Source organism: Manis pentadactyla, chromosome 4, assembly GCF_030020395.1.
Source record: "Manis pentadactyla isolate mManPen7 chromosome 4, mManPen7.hap1, whole genome shotgun sequence".
Classification (NCBI taxonomy): domain Eukaryota; kingdom Metazoa; phylum Chordata; class Mammalia; order Pholidota; family Manidae; genus Manis; species Manis pentadactyla.
Window position 1 is genome coordinate 87457466 of NC_080022.1, and position 20469 is coordinate 87477934.

Below are 20469 nucleotides of genomic sequence, written 5' to 3' on the forward strand. Positions count from 1 at the left end.
TTTCTTATTTAAACAAGATAGGTTTAGGAGGCTCTGCTCGGGATGACTGATGCTATCATGAATATTCAGTTAACTTTTAGAGCAGGGTTTCTTAATCTCAGCACAGTTAACATTTTGGGACAGATAGTTCTCCGTTGTGGGGGGTTGTCCTGTGTATTATATAATGTTTGGCAGCATCCCTGGCCTCTACCCTCTAGATGATAATACCCCCACAGTTGTGACAGCCAAAAATGACTCCATACATTGCCAAATATTCCCTGAGGGGTAATATCACCCCTAATTGAGAACCACAGCTTTTGATAATCTGGCAGTGATTTTAAGCCTATGGAACAGTGCAGATTGACCATGGTATGGCATTCCTTCCCATTGGTGTAAATCTTCAGTCCACCATGCTCCTTATTTGGTCAAGGTATTGGCAAAATCATGATGAGTAAAATGGACCTTGCTTTGTAAATTAAGTTGATCCTTCAGGTTTTGTAAATGTGCCAGGTGATTCTTAGTAACAATTTGAGGAGTTCCTTGAGCTTCTTAGCTAGTTGTAATAAATATCCCAAATCAGATATGATTATGTGGTATCAAAATACTTCAGAGCAGTGGACAACCACCTTTAATTTTCTTTAAGCTTTTTATTGAATATTCTTTGATTCTTTTGCATGGAATAAATTGAAATTTGTTGCTTTGTTTTACTACAGGATATTTACTTGTACTTTATGGTTATTAAGACTTTTTCCTCCAAATCTTTTATAAACCAACACTTGTGTTATGGATTTAGGACATAATAACAGCACCTGTCCTGATACATAGAGTTCTTATTGTTTGAACAGCTGTCTACACTCTGGACATTTGTACATGCACATTCAATTTTCAAAGAGTAATTGTGTGAGCAAAAAATCTTGTAATTGTGTAACTGAAGCTAAACTGGGTGTTTAGCTCAATAGTGAGTATATAAAAACCTTAAAATAACAAATAACGCCAAATCCTATGACTAAACACAATGATTCATGTAAAATCAAGTATAGAGCAATATATAGCATAGCATTAATATTGCATTTGAACTGATAAGCTATTAGAACAATATAGTTAAAATAAACAAAAAAATTACTCTCGCGTAGTACAGCATCTCTGGCATTTATCTAGTCTTTTGTATATGCAAAAGTGATTCAACTCTTAATTCATAAAATTATATTAAGAATCTGAGTTTTTTGGTTTTATATGTGTTAAGAGTAAAGAATATTCAAGGATATGTAGTCATTTTTACTTTTAAGATTTCCCTGATCACTGAAGGCTTTCTTCATATGAAGATTTTTATTTTGCAAATCTGTCATTGTTTTATATATATATATATATACACATATATAAAAATGTATATATATTTTATCTGTATATTTATATACAAAATACATAAATGTATATATACAGTCCTGACTATGTATTGAGTGATTTCCAAATGCCAGGAACCCTGCTAAGCACTTTACACACAACAATGTATTTAATCTAAGAACCTAACCCAGAGTTACACAGTGAATTCCAGAACCCAAATCTGAACCCACACTTGCTGGCACCAATGTTCTTGTTCTTAACCGTTATACCACATGGCTCCACTCAGCATTTATGGGCACTAAAAGAAATGTATATTTCTTTCAAAAGAATGAAATTGGACACTTATCTTACATCTCACACAAAAATCAACTCAATATGTACTAAAGATTTAAATGTAAGACCTGAAACCATAAAACTAGAAGAAGACATAGGAAAAAGCTTCTTGGCATCAGTCTGGGCAATGATATTTTGGATATGACACAAAAAGCACAGGCAACAAAGACAAAAATAGGCAATTGTTACTCTGTCAAGTCAAAAGTTTCTGAACATCAAAGGAAACAATCAACAAAATGAAAAGGCAACCTACTAAATGGGAAAAAAGATTTGCAAACTATATATCCCATACAGAGTTAATATCCAAAATATTCAAGTAACTCCTACCACTCAATAGCAAAAAACCAAATGACCCAATTAAAAAGCAGAATGTGTACACACAATATAACATTACTTAAATGATAATATGTCACTATTCTGAAGTAACCATACTTAAAATGGTGTTTCAGGATAAGTGTTCAAGATAATTGGCATCCTTTTTGTCATAACTTATATAAGCCACAAGGCTACATTAACTTTAACAAAAAATTTAAAAAGAGATATTTTAAAACAGCATATTTTTATAACAAAAACTATCTTGATATATTTCCTTATTCATTTTATACAGTAATGATTTTTGGTTGATATCTGAGAAAAGAGCATTTACCTTATAACGTTGGGCATGTATTTACAACTTGCTCATTTTTGGAGATAATTTGTGTTGCATGTTTATATGCATGTGTCTGAGAAAGAGCATGAGAGATAAAAGTGAATAGTAGTCTATGAAAATCAAATCTATAAGTATTCAAACTTAAAAACCACATAGTAAGTCAGTAGTCCATTTAATTGGGGAACTTAAGAGAGGATGGGGTACAAATAATTATAGTACTATTATTATCATCCTCATTCTATGAAGAAACAAACAAAGAGAGGTTTATTGGGTACTGTCTCCCAGACTCTGATGCCTTTGTTTGAAAAAAGTGATTCCCTATGAAGTCTCACATGTAGGGGAAAGTATTATTACATTGTCGGACTCTCAGGATATTAACTTTAGGCAGATACTGAGAACATAAGCCTATTAAGTTAAGATGGGCTATCTATACCAATTTTTTTGTTCTAGGCAGCTCAGTATGGTTATGTCTTTGCCAGGCTTAGTGCTGGTATGCTCTAAATGTCTAAATATCTCTATTTGTCTGTTGTAGAATGAATGAGTATATAAGTTTTCTCCTGGACGTACACCTGACATAAGGCTAAAAGTGGAAAATGCAATTTTCTTCAAAGAAATATCTCTTATAAATGACTTGTCTATGACAATCATTTCACTAATATTTTAAAAGGCACTGGTGGCCTGGTCAAGGGATCACTACATTTTCAAAGGTAAATCATTTATTTTCACATCACAGGCCAGAGCAAATGTGTTACCATCACATCAGTCCTTTAATGCAGATATGGCCCCTGCATTATAAGCAGATGTGAGCTGTTGAAACCTCAAGGCTTGGTCCTTTTGGAACCCTGTTTGCTAAGAGCAAGGAGTAGTGAGGACTACCTGCTTTGGAGTTTGATTGGCCTGAGGTTGAATCATGGCTTTGAAGCATATTAGGTAAATGACCATAGGCATACTATGCAGTTCCTCAGTGGACTGATCTGAAAATGAGAGTAATTATACCAAGCCATATGATTATTTTGTGTGCTAAAAAAAATCTATATACTGGCTAACATAAAATAGGTTGTTTTAGCACTCTCAGTCACAAATCTAGAGGAAAATGAAAGAAGGAGTGAAAAAGAAGAAAACTGGCTAAAAATTTAAAAATTAATTAGCTTTCATTACTAAAATATTAAGTGTTCAAGCAAATCTCAGGACTTGATCTTGCTCCATTTCTTCGGCCCGTTCTTTTTTTTTTCAGCCTGCTTTTCTTGATAATTTGCTTTATTATAAAGGTTCTTGTAATATTGGATCCCTGTAACTCTTTATTTATATCTTACCAGTTTCCAATCTAATCTAGGAAAATATTCTAATCTACAAAATCTAAACTAGGAAGAGCAACTCTCCTTCGAAATACAGACAAAAGTCCTGGCCTCACTCTGATTGAATCAGCTTTTACATTCCTGAAACAATCATCGGTCTGAGGACATTTGTTATTTTGATTGTCCAGACCTAGGTCACATACTCACCTCTGGAATCAGGGAGGGTTTCAGCTCCTCCAAAGAGTAAGGACAGAAAGTAGAAAGTATGGGAAGCATGGTTCCCCAAAGGAAAATATAGGTAGTGTTATCAGAAGAAAGAAGAATGGATGTCAGATGGAAAAATCAGAAAAATGTCCACTCCATTAGCATTTAACTGAATGGCAGTTCTTGTTTGCATTTTTAGACCATTTAAAACATCCTATTAAGTCTACTATATTAATCACTCTATTTAACAACTTTTTGAAAAAATATATTCAGATTTCCAATCTTGGAATTGCAATACATCTCCTTCCCTTGCTTCAAGGTGAGTGTGACAAGCAGGAATTGCACAGCACAGGTATGAGGAACTCTCGTTGAACTTTTATGAGCCTCATTTTTTATTCCACTTTCTAGGGAGTAACCAACCACTTTTCCTTGCTTTTGGCCAAGGTATATAACAGATATGTGTGTGTGTGTGTGTGTGTGTGTGTGTGTGTGTGTGTGTATAATGTTTTTCTCCCTGCAAAATATAACAGATTATTGCCTCATAACTTTTCTCCCTTCTTGTTCCAGAAGCAAGAACTAGTTACTTTTTAAAAAGCCTTTTAAGTTATTTTACATTGTTGTTATTGTTGTCTAATTGCTAATAACTATGTGGAAACCACCACTTCTGGTTTCTCTTTTTTTACTTTGACTCTAGAAGGAAAGACAGGTACATGTAAGTGTTCATAGTGGGCTCTGGAGTATTCCAGAACTGAGTATGCCCATAAGGTGCACGGGCATCTTGGATATTGTGGAGTGAATCATTCTAGACTTTGCAAACAAAGGAGAGATTGGGAAAGACTGAGGTAAGCCATCTCTCAACCAGATGGATCATGGTATTAAAGAATACCAAATGCATGGATAAGGGTTCTCAAGAGCAGGAGGTTTGCAAACTACACTCAGGGGCCAAATTACTGCCTCTTTTTTGTAAAAGTTTTATTTGAATGCAGCCCTACCCACTTGTTTAACTATCATCTATGGCTGCAATGGCAGATTGAGGACTTACGACTGACACTCTGGCCTTCAAAGCCTACAATATTTACCACCCAGCCCCTTGTAGAAAAAGTTTGCTAACCCCTGCTCCAGAGTAAGGAGGACATCAGTTTAGGATCTAAGAGAATTGCATTTTGGACTAGAGTTTAGAAGACATGGTCCAGACTCCAGAATCATAACCAGAGAGAAGACTGTCAAGGATTTAAAAAATCAATTCTCAGGTGAAAAGGGCTACATCCAGGTCAGAATCTCAGTCCTGTAGGGCCAGTGTAGAGGTGAGGAGGCAGGGGTTACAACTGGTAGCCAGGGTATCCTTGATGCAATGGATACTCAGTCTGATTGTTGGATACTTTTGTTGTGAGAATTGTGCTGAATTACCAGATTCAAGATCTGGGTAAAAATGACTTACTTTCCTCCACTTCAAAGGTGTGGGTGTCATAATCCAAATTTTCTCCTTGTTGAGATAATTCAGACATGGCAGGGAAATAGGGCCCTGGATACTTCCAGCCCAGGACCAGTGTTAGGGAAGAGGGAAGCATTTTGTTGTGGGAAAGGAGTTCTGCCACTATAGACCTTTATTTAGACTTGTGCCTAAGTGAGGAGAATAGTGAGAAAGCAATAAAATTTCCCAAGTGCCTATGAGCCTGGAGACTCTTTTTTCCTGTTTATGTATTACTCAGGATCTCAAAGGGCCATAGCTCCTGAAAAGGGGGATCCTTTCTCCCTTGAATCTGTGGCTTGCAACATGATATTTGAGTCTCTCAACAGGTTGATCTTTTTTGGCTAATCCCATAGCCCAAATTAATTGTTCTTTTCTCTCTGTTCTTATTTCATTTTATCACAGTAATCAGCCTACCTTGCCTTATATTACAATTATATGTTACATATAATCCTCCCCCCCTAGACTGGGCATTGTGAGCAAAGACTTAGCTTTGCCCATGTAAATATCTCCTGAATGCTTACATAGTGAATGCTTAATTATAATGCCTGGTGACTTAAATTGAATCTAATTAAGTGAGGTTTGTTATATCCTGTTAGGACTGTAGAAGATATAGACCCAGGTCTCTTTCCTTATAGCCCATTTTTCCCTATAGTAGCTATAACAATTTACTGTTGCACATGAAATCTCCTCCAGCTTAACTGAGCTTGACCTAATCCCTAGTTGGCCAGAGCTGATTAAATTCCCCACAGGAAACTCAAGTCACTGAGGGTCTTTAGTTAAGAAACAGAAAAGTGCTTAAGAAACAGAGACCATCTTTAAACAGAACTACTACAGTAGCTCACGGAACTGAAGTATCCCTGAACGAGCAAACCCAGGACAGCTCTGAGAACTCCAGGATCAAGAGCTCACGAGCCCTTTGTCCCAGGCACCTCTACGCAAGACTCAGATTCCTAAGATTCTCTTTAAGTCAACCTGATTCAAGAGTCCAATCCTGTGACTAGAAAATAGGTTTTGTTTTGTTTTGTTTAATCAGAAATTGTTGTTAAGAGGATGCAAGGAGAGAGAAGGTGGATAAGCAAACAAAAACCAAGCATTACCACAGGAATCTATCCAAAAGCAGACTGAGACACCAAGATTCCCTCTCAACAACGTGGATTTAGAGACAAAAACCCCCCACACAAATGGATGAGTGACTTTTGGCTTAAAAGTCATATAGACCAAGACTGGAGCCATAATGAGGAAGCAGAGGAAGTGGAAAGAACACTGACAGAGAAAGGCAGAGACGGCAGACAAGACAGGCCATGTGGTCCATACAAGATGAACAAGGTGGCTTCATTTTCTACTGGCTTCCCCTTCTTTTCTTCAGCCCAAGATTGTGTGACTAGTTTTCTGCAACTATTGTGTATTAAGAGATCCCCCCAATTTATAAATAGGAAGGTTAATATTTGCCTCATGTTTTGGAATGTTCAGTTATGGAATAACTGAAATTAAATTTCTCTTACACACCAAAGAGTAGAGAAAAGCAAAGATAACCTCAGGAATGAGACATATCTCCCATTTGCCTATTTTGCCATTCAGTGATAATGATGGCAGTGATTTAAGATATGTTTGGCACTTAGTATGTTCCAAGCACTGCTTTAAACATTTACTCGTACTGTCTTCTTAATCCTCACAACAACCCTGAAGTGTAGGTAGAATCATTTCTTCCATTTTGTGCATGAGAAAGCCTAAGATATAGAAAGATTAAGTCATGGGACCAGGATTCAAGTTCCCTAATTCAGTGTCAAAGCCTAAATTCTCAGAAGTGCAAATCTCTTCATGAACTACAGAAGCTAAGGAACCTATAGGAAATATAAGTCTTGGGTGGTTTAAAATGTTATAAATACTTCTTCTGAATCAAAAATTTCTCCTTTTTTCCAGATCCTACTCAAATCTCAGAGATACTATTTAACCTCTGGTTTATCAAAAGCTATTTTTAGCTGGACCAAGAAATAAAGCTTTACATGAACAGCTTCCATAACAGCAATAATAATAGCGACCATTTACTGAGCAATTACAATGCACCAGGCTAGCTTATGAGCACTTTATACTTATTATATCATTTTATCCTCTTCACAACCTAAGAGGGGGTTATTTCCACTGTAATTATGTAATATTGTTATGTAATAAAATGCTTAAAATACATGCACAGTCATTACACAGTATTTGTATAATAAAAATGCAAGTCTGGATATGTGGTACATTTAATAAATATTTGCTTAATGAAAACATGACAGGATTAATTTGCAAAATCATCTCTCTGCTGCCTTTAGCCCTTGAAGAGAGTGGGAAACGAGGAGCTGCCCTTTTTTTTAGGACTTGTCAGAGATGGTTTCACCTGATACTTACACAGTATCTTTTCTTTTCTTTTTTTCCAGAGTGATTCAGTCTCAGAATTGTTCTTTAATCTTTAATATCTCCATTAAGAAGAGTTTCTGTCAAGTGCTTCAAAAGAACACAACGTGAAGGAGCAATACCGATCCACTGCTGGTGAGTGAAGTGTGGAGGATGCAGCTTCCTCAGCCAGGCCCGAGTCCTTGTCATCAGGAATGAAAGCTAAAGTTCAAGCAGATGCCAACAACCTCTCTCCTTTTACCTCATTACTCTCTTTTCATTGGGTTCTGTGTATCCTTTGTAGTCCAACCTGCAAATTACTTTGAGGAGAGATCCATCCCTAGGCCAATTTAGGTAAAAATTAGTTCTCTTGCTAAGGTAGGAAAAAATACTAGTGAACCTTTAAATATTGAACTTGTGGGTCAAGTAATATACAATTCCGTTCTTCATACATTAAAATATTTTGACCATGTTGTTCTGAAACCATAGCATTAGATTGCCGTTTACTTCTCCGTTACATTGCCAGCTCTGGACGTGGCACCTTCAGGAGTTTGTTCTGTGGCTTAAACCATAAAAAAGAGCAAGCTGACAAAATGGGTACATGTAACAAAAAAAAATGGGACTTTAAATTTGATATTATATTGTTGATGACAGTTATTTGACTTTTCATAATCCAGTCATAATGAGACAGTACTCTGCATAAGCCAAGACCACAGCAAGGATTGATGGTAAGTATCAAGAGGGTGTGGAGGAAGTGGGTTATAACCTCTTTTTTCCCAACTGTTGTAGGGCCTTGTCTTAAAAAAATCAGTTACAAAATAGCTCATGAAGACCTGATGTATTTAGGGGCAACAGTAACAAAAAAAATAAGGTTTATTGAAAGATACATGACTTTTTCACCTTTTTACCTTTCACAGGGATTTGCTCTTTCCATCAAGCTGTCACTTTTTTTTCCCTCAGATGGTATTACTTCACGTCACTGTGTCAAGCTTGGTCTATTGGAAATTCGTATGTCCTTTGTAATTTAAGTTTTAAACAACATATGATTTACCCTGTTTGTTTTTTAAAAAATCAGCTGCCTTTCTTGAGTGAGAGACTGTCTGGCATCCTTAATATTCTTCTATAGAAACTGTGGTGAAAGAACAGATAAACCTAAATAAATCCAGTGTGTGGAACGTCTTTAAAATCTGAGGAACTTGTCAATGGGTTAAAAAGTAAACGTTGGCTTTGTTTTAAATACCCTTGCTGGGGCCCATTATGCAAAAAAAAGGGGCCACAGCCCATTTGCAAGGCCTCTGAAAGAACTCCATTCATTCTGTACTTGGAAATGTCTCTTTAGCCACAGAGAAACAATAGCTATAACCTAATTTCTCTGGTGCCAATATCAGCAGAGGAAAAGCCAAGAGACTGTTATGAAAACTCTTACTAACTTTTCTTGGTGATTATATAATTCTGTATTCGTTAATCATATTTATGTATTTAAATAAGCACTTTTCCCAAAAGATTATAAAGTGGTTTGGCTGTAATACCACATTTCATGCATTGAGCAACATTTTTTAAATGGAATACTCCAAAGTAATTTGCTTATTTGGGATACTAAACTATATAAAAACATAATAAAATGTACCCTGAGACTTTAAAAGGAAAACCTTTTGTTTTTAATTATTGTATTTTAAAATCTGATCACTCAAAACTGCAAATCTGCCAAGTTAATCCATTAACCAGTTTCCACGTTTACCTGCGGAAGTCAGTGTACATCTGGAAGTAGTAGTGGTGGTATGATTTCCAAGTGGTATCAAGAGTGAACTTTAAATGCGCATCTGATCTGAGCATGTCACTCTTTGTTCAAAACCCTTTGTTGTTAGCCTAGAAGGAAGGCCCATGTTCCACATGACTACAAAGTCCTCTTTCTAGCTTCTGTCTCTGTCTACCTGCTTCTCAGCCTTATCTCCCTGCATCCTTCCTTCACTGAACTCTCTTCAGTGGGCCTGGCTCTTTCTTTCCACATGATATTGTTTCTGCATGTTCCTGCCTGGAACTCTCTCCCTACCAGCCTGTTTACCCCTTTAATCTGACCAATCCTTACTTACTCTTGAAGTCTTAGCCGTAAGGTTACTTTTTCAGGAAGACTTCTACTTGTATTAACTAACTAATAGTTGAAAGTCCAGTGTATTTGGGGCTGATTTTATGAGTTTTAAGTTGTTGGGGGTAGTTTGGAACCAAATGGTGAAGGACTTCTAAATTGTGCTTTCAAGGTTTTGAACAGGAAAATGATGTTAGCTCTGTGTTTTTTAAAGTTTGAAGGCTGGACTGAGCCTACGAAGAATGCTTAGCATACCCTCAAATTAATGGTGAGCAGACTAGGAAACCACACTGATCCTTCTGATGATACCATCTTCACTCTCTCCCAAGCACTGTGAAGAATCACTGCTCTGAGTGCATTCATGGAGACCCTGCTAGTTCATAATTGAAAAATACCATTTGCCAGTAGTATTTTGCTTTATATTGTCATTTACTTTGTGAGTGATGCTAAATATAATATTAACTAAAACTCAAAGACCATTACATTATTAAGTAGGATATAGTGAAGAGTGCAGGTTCTAGAAGAGAAATGGTTTAAAATTCTTGCTATATATACCACTTACTAGCTGTATGGACATGCACAGCTATTTAGACAGCTTAAATAGAAAAATAAACTTGAACTGAGGAGTGGAGAGATTGGGACAAGGAAGATAGATCCTAAAGCAGTTTGCCAAGCCTGACATTACTTTGAATTTGAAAATGTCACCTAAAAATCCATGTGAATCTTGAATTCTCTTCCATAACACATTGCTGTTTGTTTTAACAAAAATATTTTTAAGTTGGGGAATGGGAGTAAGTTGGTTGGTGGTTAAACTTAAATTTCCTGTACAATTATTTCCCCAGAAAGACACATTATGTTTATCATATGGCTTGAAGCACACTCTGTTACAAAAGCATGTGAACAGACTAAGGGAATTACCAGGAATAATAGCTATATAACCTTACTAGAGCAGAAGGTCTGTATTAATCTTCAGCCCCTGATTTACCATATTCACCCCAGAATACTATATTCTAGACTAATATTTTTAAAATCTAGCTCAATAATGTTACAAAATAAACTCATTTCCCTCTGCTCACATCCCTTAAATCCAGATTATCCTAACTTCCCTGGCTTCACAATTTTTCCAGTTATTCTCACAGAAACCTCAGGAAGCACAGGAGCTTACCTCTTTTGCTTGTCTCCCCTAAATATTTAATTTTTAATTTTTGTTATTTTTACCATTCTACTCATTTTATTTTTTTTATATTTTTAATTGAGGTATAGTTGATATACAATTTTATGTTAGATTCAATGTACAACACAGGGTTCGCCAGTAACCCATATTATTAAATCTTCTCCCTAACTAGCGCAGTTACTATCAGTCAACATAGGAAGATGTTACGGAATCATTGGCTATATTCTCCATGCTGTACTACCATCCCTATGACTAACTTGTATATGATTGAGAATTTTTATTCCCCTTTATTCCCCCCAACTTTCCACCCACCCATCCCAAACCCAAGACTTTGTTCAACTGTGACGGTTCTCCTGTGCAGTGGAGCTGCAGTTGCTATTGGTGGTCTGTGGGTGGGGCCACCTTTGTGCACATCTGCTGACAGTGGCTGATCTCTGTCAACAGAGGCTCTTTGTAAGTCGTGCTTCTGCAGGGATCATTGTGGGCAGGGATGCCCTCTGCCTGCCATTCAGCGACGGTGATGCTGCTCAGCTAATGGGGTAGGCAGGGCGGGTGCACAGAGGAGTACAGCATGAATCTGGGCAACCCACAAGGGCAAAGGAGCATTTGGAGCAAGCCCCCACACACATCTTCCGAGTTGGACTGATGGAGGGCCAGGAAAGCTGCAAAAAATTCCCTCCACATGCCAGGTGTCAAAGTCTTTCTCTGTCAGGCAGCAATGTCTGACTGCTGCTGGATCCAGTGGGACAGGTGGGTGGGTGGGCAGGTGTTCAGAGAAGCATCTTGGGGCTAAGCCTCCAGTGAGGATGATGGAGCAGTCAGGGCTGCTCCCGTGGGACCCAACCAGTTGGGCTGTGAGAAGGCTGTGGGAGATTTGTCCACCTGCTCTTTCTCTTGGGAAGTGTTCGGTCTCAGTTGGATGACAGAACATGCTTGTCCTTCACAAGTGGCAGGAGTCTCAGTCTCCCAGAGTGCTCCAACTCTTTCCGGTGTCCAGCCCTGCTGATCACCAAAGCATGATGTATTGTGGACTCGTGTTCCCAGAGCAGTTCTCCAGGGCCAAGTATGCAGAGTTCCTGAGTGCTTATCCCTTCTCTGCTGCATTCCTCTTCTTCCCGTTTCTGGGCTGGGATTTGGGAGGCTTGGGTCCCACTTGATTCCAGCTATGCCACTTTACCCTAATCCATGTGGTCTTCTCTTTTTCACCAGGTATAGATGGTCTATTCTGCAGGCTTCAGGTCGTTTTCAGAGTTAGCTGTTTTTGCTGTAGTTGCTTCCTTGGTGTGTATGTGGGAGGAAGTTTCTGCCTTGCTTTCCTACTCAGCTATCTTTCTGCCAGAAGTCCCTTTCCCAAATAATTTAAATATTTTAGTTTTTCTTCATAGGATACACTTAAACATATAATTCTTTCTATCACTGTTTTTTCTTTTCCATTTATTTCCGGCAGTCAGCTGTCCAATTTATTGTATTCCTTCCCTGGACTGTTACTGAGTTAATGAACCAGTTTTCTGTATGCATTCTCATTCCCTTTCATTTAGGCTATGTACAATATTCCTTCAATGTCTCTTCCTTAACTATAAAATTAAATATTGTTTTTCAGCACAGTCCCTCCCCTATATTGTGTTGACTTTCTTTTCCAACTTAATCCTTTCCTCCTTCCCATTATGGTCCCACTCTACAACTATAGTGAACTGTCCACTCATCCCTGAGCACCCACTAGCTTTCTTGTCCCTAAGCCTCAGCACCAGCTAGTCTCACTGTCTCTCACGATTGTGTCCATTTTTCAAAGCCTATCTCACAAGCTTCCTCCTCTATAAATCCTTCCTTGTTCATCCCAGCTAGATGTATGGGATCTCTTTCCCTTTGTTTTATTAATTCATATAACAAATATTTATCAAATGTCTAACATACATCAAATGATAAATTAGTTCTGGGGACTCAGCAATGACCAGGAAAGAACTGGTACCCACCTTAGTGGAGGTTATGAACTAATAAAAAGACTTAATAACTAATTTTGCATGTCATGGGTTTACAAGGATGCAGTATGTTTAGGAGGGCATAACTTAGGCTTGGAGTCAAGTGTGGCTTTCCTGGTGTGATGTGTAGTCAGGGATCTGGAGAATGGGGAGGAACTAGGTAGGTGAAGGAGGAGGGGATTAAAGGAATTTGGGGACATGAGTGTTCTAGGCAGAGGAGCAATATATGCAATGGCCTTGAGGTGGGAATCAGTGAGGCATATTTGAATAACTGAAAGCCAGTATGGGCAGCCAGATGGAATACAACATGAATATTGTGACAGAGGAAATTAACATATTAGCCAAAGAGGGATTGATGACCCATGGGCTTTAAAATGGATTGGAACTGAAGTAAGGAGAGAGAATAAAGAAAAATAGGGAGAGAGTGGAAGAAACAATGCTTGGAGACTAGAGTTTGAAAAAAAAAGGATAGTGATAGGAGGTCATAGGTAGACCCCTTGGTCAGTGAGTCCCATATCTCATTTCTCATTCTTTTCTTTTTTTTTTTTTTTTCATATTTTAGGGCATTAAATAATTTTATAATGTGGTATGAATCTGAGCATGGCAGGTGGTAGAAGAAATAGCTATATGTTTTTAAAGAAATAAAATTGTGTTGTATTTTGAAATCTCTTAAGATATTTTCTTAAAAAACTCCCAGCAACTAGTTACAAAGTGAGCTAAGCTGTCTCAGATATGTCTGAGTCCTTGCTAATCTTTTTATGAATTACACTGTCAGTGTTCATTTGTCTTTATGTCTGTGTATGTCATGCTTACTTCAACTAGTTTACATAAATTAGAGCTAGCCAACTCCTACATTGTACAGAATAAAAGGCAATCACTTTTTCACATTCCTACCCTTAAGAGAAACCCTCTTTCATGGAGCAATACCTAAAGTTCTGCCTCTCCACTATTCTGTCTCCTCTGTTCCTAGTCATAGCAACTGTCCAAATCTCATGTTACCTGCTTCTTGAAGAGGGGAACTACCATGGAGTTAGCATGTAGTCCTTAACTATACAGGGTAAGAAGCTCAATTGGTCCACTAATTAATCTTGCTTATAACCAAATGCCATGGTCTATGCATTTATAATAACATGAATTTATCTTGTTTTGAAAAAATAATGACATCATATTAAAAAGATCTTATAATATTAACATAATGAATATAGTATATAGAATTATAGCAGAGGTTTCCAAGACCTCGATGAGTGTCATATATAGAAAGAGCAATGGACTAAAAATAAGGAGGCCTAACGTTCTTATCTCAAAATGCTGCTGTTTTCTAGTGTATTTGAGGCTAATTGTTGAAATTCTCTGGGCCCTGGCAAGAAAGGGGTAAGAAGTAGAAGGTATTCCCATTCCTTTTAAGAGTATGATCCAGAATTTGCATGGACCACTTCTGCTCATGTACCTTTGGTCAGAGCTCAGATAGTTGGTCACATGTAGCTGGAAAGGAGATTGGATATGTGGTCTGTAGCCTAAACTTGTAGGATATCATTAATAAAGGAATTGGATGATCTCAGGACAACTAACAGTTATTGCCATTGTCCCCTTTTATCAAGAAAGCAAAAGATAAAATTTATCAGCACCTTCCTTCCCCTCTCACCTAGAACAGATTTCTGCTTAGGCTGAATTGGGCCATAGGGTCACCTCTAGATGCAGGGAAACTGGGGAAGCAAGAAACAGGATTGACATGATTGGCTTTGACCAATGGTTCCCTAACTTTCTTGATTCGCAGCTCCCTTGGGGTCTCGGTAATTTTATCATGTACTAGAAGAAATACATAGAAGTTCTGTTTACAACTTAGTAGCCATTTGAATAAATCACACTCATAAATTGAAAGAAAGTTAATACCATTTTCATTTTTAAGTAACCAGGTGTCACTAATGGGATGTGTGCATCTGTTGGACACTCTACAACTTCTCAAACACTGGAATCAGATTGGACAGTGCCATTTCTTGTTCTACATGCTTTTCATGTTTCATTTTAAGTCACAACAACTAATCACTGAAGGTCCAGCTTTGCAATGAATGATGTCATATAGTCTAATGACATATAGGGATCTAATATGGAAACTGTATGCTAGGCTAGTAGTTGGTATGCTGTCCAACAGATGTTGAGTCCCACTGTTTCCCTTGAATATTACAATATGCCATGTCCCCCACCAGTGAGTTTGCTTTGGCACCCTTGAAGACTGGATACACACTTTGGGAAACATGTGCTTAGACTAATCATGATCCATTATCTAGGGTTGGGCATAGTGCTCCCCAAATAAGAATCAGTTTTTAGAGAGGAAGAAGGGAGAATAGAAATGGTTTAGGAAACTAATAATTTCTGCCTCTGTCTGCCCCCAACTGGACTGTGTGTTCTTTTAGAATAGAGGCCCATGTCTGTTTTTACATACTGCTTTATGTGTAGCACAGTTCTTGCTACTTAAAAGGAACTCAGTACATATTTATTAATTAAATGAAGATATAAAAACTATACAGTTAGTGGTATATGGTTAATTCTATTAATTATAGGCTCCACACTATAGGAAATTTGTTGCCTATGTAATAAACTTCTGTGTGAATTTAAGGGCCTGGACAATGTCTTCCTCATTATTTATTGCCCAGTGCCCAGCACTTATTTGGCATGTCGTACCTACAGTATAGAAAAGGGTTTGTTGGATGAATGAGTGAATATCTCAGTGAGAACTAGTTTTATCTCCAAACACCATTACCAGGGAGTTTCATTACACTGAGAATGTAAGTGCTTATTGGTGAGCTCTCGATATCTACGCCCATGCTGACTGTCAAGAAAGAAAAATCACCACTCTGTCTTATCACTATGGATGTAAGGCTTTCTTTTGTTACCACAGTCACCACTAGACAAACTGACAAAATAAGAAAAGCAGAACTTTGTTGGAGATATGAGAACTTTTTTCTATAATGGTTTATACTGTCAGCAGCTAAACTCTTTCACAATTCCAGATTATTACATAAAGCCAGAAAAGTGACTTTTTAAAATAGAGCCACCAAACTTCATAAGTATGATAGATACTTCAGCAAAATTTGTCTTTCTCCTTTGTCTTGTCCCCTCAGCTCAAATTAATTTTTCTCTATTTTCATGTTTTTGCTACAAGGGAAGCCATTTAAGCTTTTTGCCCTTGGTTTCCTGCATTAAAGTGTATAATTCTCTCGCATTCTATAGCAGAATGCACACGTGCTAGCACATTAAAGTTACGTCTCAGTCTAAAGCTTACCTGTGGTTATTTGATTTTTCTAGTAGTATATTTAGAAAGTTATTTGTGTATCTGTCTCTATTACTAAATCGAAAGTATTTTGAAAGCAGAGTCTATGTCCTTTTCATTTTCAAATCCCCAGAGCATTGTACAGGGCTAGTGGAGTAGGTACCCACTATATATTTGTTGAGTTAGTAAATTATTTCTTAATCAAGATTTTCTCAAAAGCATTAAATACAGTGTTTTGTTCAAAATAAATACTCAGTGTGTGTATTTTTATTTTGTGAGAACTAAAATCACCTTTAATCCCTTCAGCATTCTGAAAACTAAGGGAAATCAGGATTTATTCTCCCTGAGTATCTGGGGCTAGACATATTGCTCCCCAAACAAGAATCGGGTTTCTTTTAGAGAGGAGGAAGAATGGAAATTGTTTAGGAAACTAACAATTTCTGCCATGGTCTACCCCAACCAGATGATATGCTTTTTTTAAAATATTACAAACACATTTTTTAAGATTAAATTATAGACTGGTAAGATATGTACATGTCACCAAGGGCTCAACCCTGTGTTATGAAACAGCTCTCACAAACTGAGGGCATAAACCAAGAACCTGAGAGACAAACATCTCTCTTGCTCTTCATCTTTCCAAATGGTTTGAGATGGCTGGCTGAGTTATCTTGGGCATCCTCTGGGAGACAGAATGTCAGAACTGATAGCATATACAGCAGAGGACCACCGGATGGTTCAGTGACTCAAGTACTGACATAATCAAGAGGATTCAGTCCACACCTGTGCATAGTGCTTGGTGCCTTGCTAATATACATTCTAAATATACTACTAGAAAAATCAACAGGTAAATCTGGTTTGTAAATGGAAAAGTCTTTAGTATTGGATACCAAATCTTGAATTTGTACTGTAAAAGAAATAAACTAGTTAATATATGTTTAAAAAATTCTTTGTTTTATTGAAGGACACTTATTACTTTTGGGGGGATTAATATGTTTTTCTATTAATTTAATAAAAGATTTGACTGAGCATTTACTAAATGACGGTCTATATCCAGGTGCTAGACTGATGTTGCAGTCAGTTTTACATTCCTAAACTTTATTTTTTAAATGTCTTCTTTTTTTTTTTTCTGAGCACAAAAGTAGTACATGCAAACAGTTAAATCATTATAAAAATATTAAAAAATACTAGCAATAACTTTTGTTGATAGTTCAGAGTATATTCCTGCAATTTTTTCTTTGGATTTATTTATACATAATAACACTGTTACAATTTCAAGGTGCAGCCTCTCAAATGAAATTGAATCATACTTCACATACTGTTTAGTAATCACATAATAGTGCACCTAAACTTTTACGTGTAAAAGATCTTTCAGCTAGGAAATATAAATTTCATTTAAATACTAGATCTTATCTTTAGATGTTCACAGTACCCTATTCCCCTACTTTATTATTATTATTTTTTTATTTTGGTATCATTAATCTACAATTACATGAAGAACATTATGTTTACTAGGCTCCCCCCTTCACCAAGTCCCCCCCACATACCCCTTCACAGTCACTGTCCATCTGCATAGAAAGATGCTGTAAAATCACTACTTGTCTTCTCCCCATGCCCCACACACACTATACATGCTAACCGTAATGCCCTCTTTCTTTTTCCCTGCCCTTATCCCTCCCTTCCCACCCATCCTCCCCAGTCCCTTTCCCTTTGGTAAATGTTAGTCCATTCTTGGGTTCTGTGATTCTGCTGCTGTTTTGTTCCTTCAGTTTTCCTTTGTTCTTATACTCCACATATGAGTGAAATCATTTGGTACTTGTCTTTCTCCACCTGGCTTATTTCACTGAGCATAATACCCTCTAGCTCCATCTATGTTGTTGCAAATGGTAGGATCTGCTTTTTTCTTATGGCTGAGTAATATTCCATTGTGAATATGTACCACATCTTCTTTATCCATTCATCTACTTATGAACATTTAGGTTGCTTCCGTATCTTGGCTATTGTAAATAGTGCAGCAATAAACATAGGGGTGCATTTGTCTTTTTCAAACTGGAGTGCTGCATTCTTAGGGTAAATTCCTAGAAGTGGAATTCCTGGGTCAAATGGTATTTCTATTTTGAGCATTCTGAGGAACCTCCATACTGCTTTCCACAATGATTGAACTAATTTACATTCGCACCAACAGTGTAGGAGGGTTCCCCTTTCTCCACAACCTCACCAACATTTGTTGTTTGTCTTTTCAATGATGGCGATCCTTACTGGTGTGAGGTGATATCTCATTGTGGTTTTAATTTGCATTTCTCTGATGATTAGCGATGTGGAGCATCTTTTCATGTGCTGTTGGCCATCTGGATTTCTTCTTTAGAGAACTGTCTATTCAGCTCCTCTGCCCATTTTTTAATTGGGTTATTTGCTTTTTGTTTGTTGAGGCGTATGAGCTCTTTATATATTTTGGATGTCAATCCTTTATTGGATCTGTCATTTATGAATATATTCTCCCATACTGTAGGATACCTTTTTGTTCTATTGATGGTGTCCTTTGCTGTACAGAAGATTTTCAGCTTGATATAGTCCCACTTGTTCATTTTTGCCTTTGTTTCCCTTGCCCGGGGAGATATGTTCATGAAGAAATCACTTATGTTTATGTCCATGAGATTTTTGCCTATGTTTTTTTCTAAGAGTTCTATGGTTTCATGACTTGCATTCAGATCTTTGATCCATTTTGAATTTACTTTTGTGTATGGGGTTAGACAGTGATCCAGTTTCATTCTCCTACATGTAGCTGTCCAGTTTTGCCAGCACCTTCTGTTGAAGAGACTATCATTTCCCCATTGTATGTCAATGGCTCCTTTATCATATATTAATTGGCTATATATGTTTGGGTTAATGTCTGGAGTCTCTATTCTGTTCCACTGGTTTGTGGCTCTATTCTTCTGCCAGTACCAAATTGTCTTGATTACTGTGGCTTTGTAGTAGAACTTGAAGTTGGAGAGCGAGATCCCCCCTACTTTATTTTTCCTTCTCAGGATTGCTTTGGCTATTCGGGGTCTTTGGCAGTTCCATATGAATTTTTGAACCATTTGTTCTAGTTCATTGAAGAATGCTATTGGTAATTTGATAGGGATTGCATTGAATCTGTATATTGCTTTGGGCAGGATGGCCATTTTGATGATATTAATTCTTCCTAGCCACGAGCATGGGATGAGTTTCCATTTGTTAGTGACCTCTTTAATTTCTCTTAAGAGTGTCTTGCAGTTTTCAGGGTATAGGTCTTTCACTTCCTTGGTTAGGTTTATTCCTAGGTATTTTATTCTTTTTGATGCTATTGTGAATGGAATTGTTTTCCTGATTTCTCTTTCTATTAGTTCATTGTTAGTGTATAGGAAAGCTACAGATTTCTGTGCGTTAATTTTGTATCCTGCAACTTTGCTGTATTCCGATATTAGTTCTAGTAGTTTTGCAGTGGAGTCTTTAGGGTTTTTTATGTACAATATCATGTCATCTGCAAATAGTGACAGTTTGACTTCTTCTTTACCAATATGGATTCCTTGTATTTCTTTGTTTTGTCTGATTGCCATGGCTAGGACCTCCAGTACCACGTTGAATAACAGTGGAGAGAGTGGGCATCCCTGTCTTGTTCCCAATCTCAGAGGAAAAGCTTTCAGCTTCTTGCTGTTCAGTATGATGTTAGCTGTGGGTTTATCATAAATGGCCTTTATTATGTTGAGGTACTTGCCCTCTCTGCCCATTTGTTGAGAGTTTTTATCATGAATGGATGTTGAATTTTGTCGAATGCTTTTTCAGCATCTATGGAGATGATCATGTGGTTTTTGTCCTTTTTGTTGATGTGGTGGATGATGTTGACGGATTTTTGAATGTTGTACCATCCTTGTATCCCTGGGATAAATCCCACTTGGTCATGGTGTATGATCCTCTTGATGTATTTTTGAATTCGGTTTGCTAATATTTTGTTGAGTATTTTTGCATCTACGTTCATCAGGGATATTGGTCTGTAGTTTTCTCTTTTGGTGGGGTCTTTGCTTGGTTTTGGTATTAGGGTGATGTTGGCTTCATAGAAAGAGTTTGGGAGTATTCCCTCCTCTTCTATTTTTTGGAAAACTTTAAGGAGAATGGGTATTATATCTTCTCTGTATGTCTGATAAAATTCTGAGGTAAATCCATCTGGCCCAGGGGTTTTGTTCTTGGGTAGTTTTTTGATTACTGATTCAATTTTGTTGCCGGTAATTGGTCTGCTTAGATTTTCTGTTTCTTTATGGGTCAGTCTTGGAAGGTTGTATTTTTCTAGGAAGTTGTCCATTTCTCCCA

The 20469-nt window shown here is 37.3% G+C and overlaps 1 long non-coding RNA gene across 1 annotated transcript in view; it reads left to right on the forward strand.

Annotated features, from left to right (window-relative positions):
• Positions 1-20469, forward strand: part of LOC118911591 (uncharacterized) — a 149540-nt gene that overhangs the window by 57953 nt on the left and 71118 nt on the right. The window contains exon 2 of the long non-coding RNA XR_005024502.2: positions 7690-7801. This is a non-coding gene — a long non-coding RNA (uncharacterized LOC118911591). The remainder of the gene's footprint in view (positions 1-7689; positions 7802-20469) is intronic.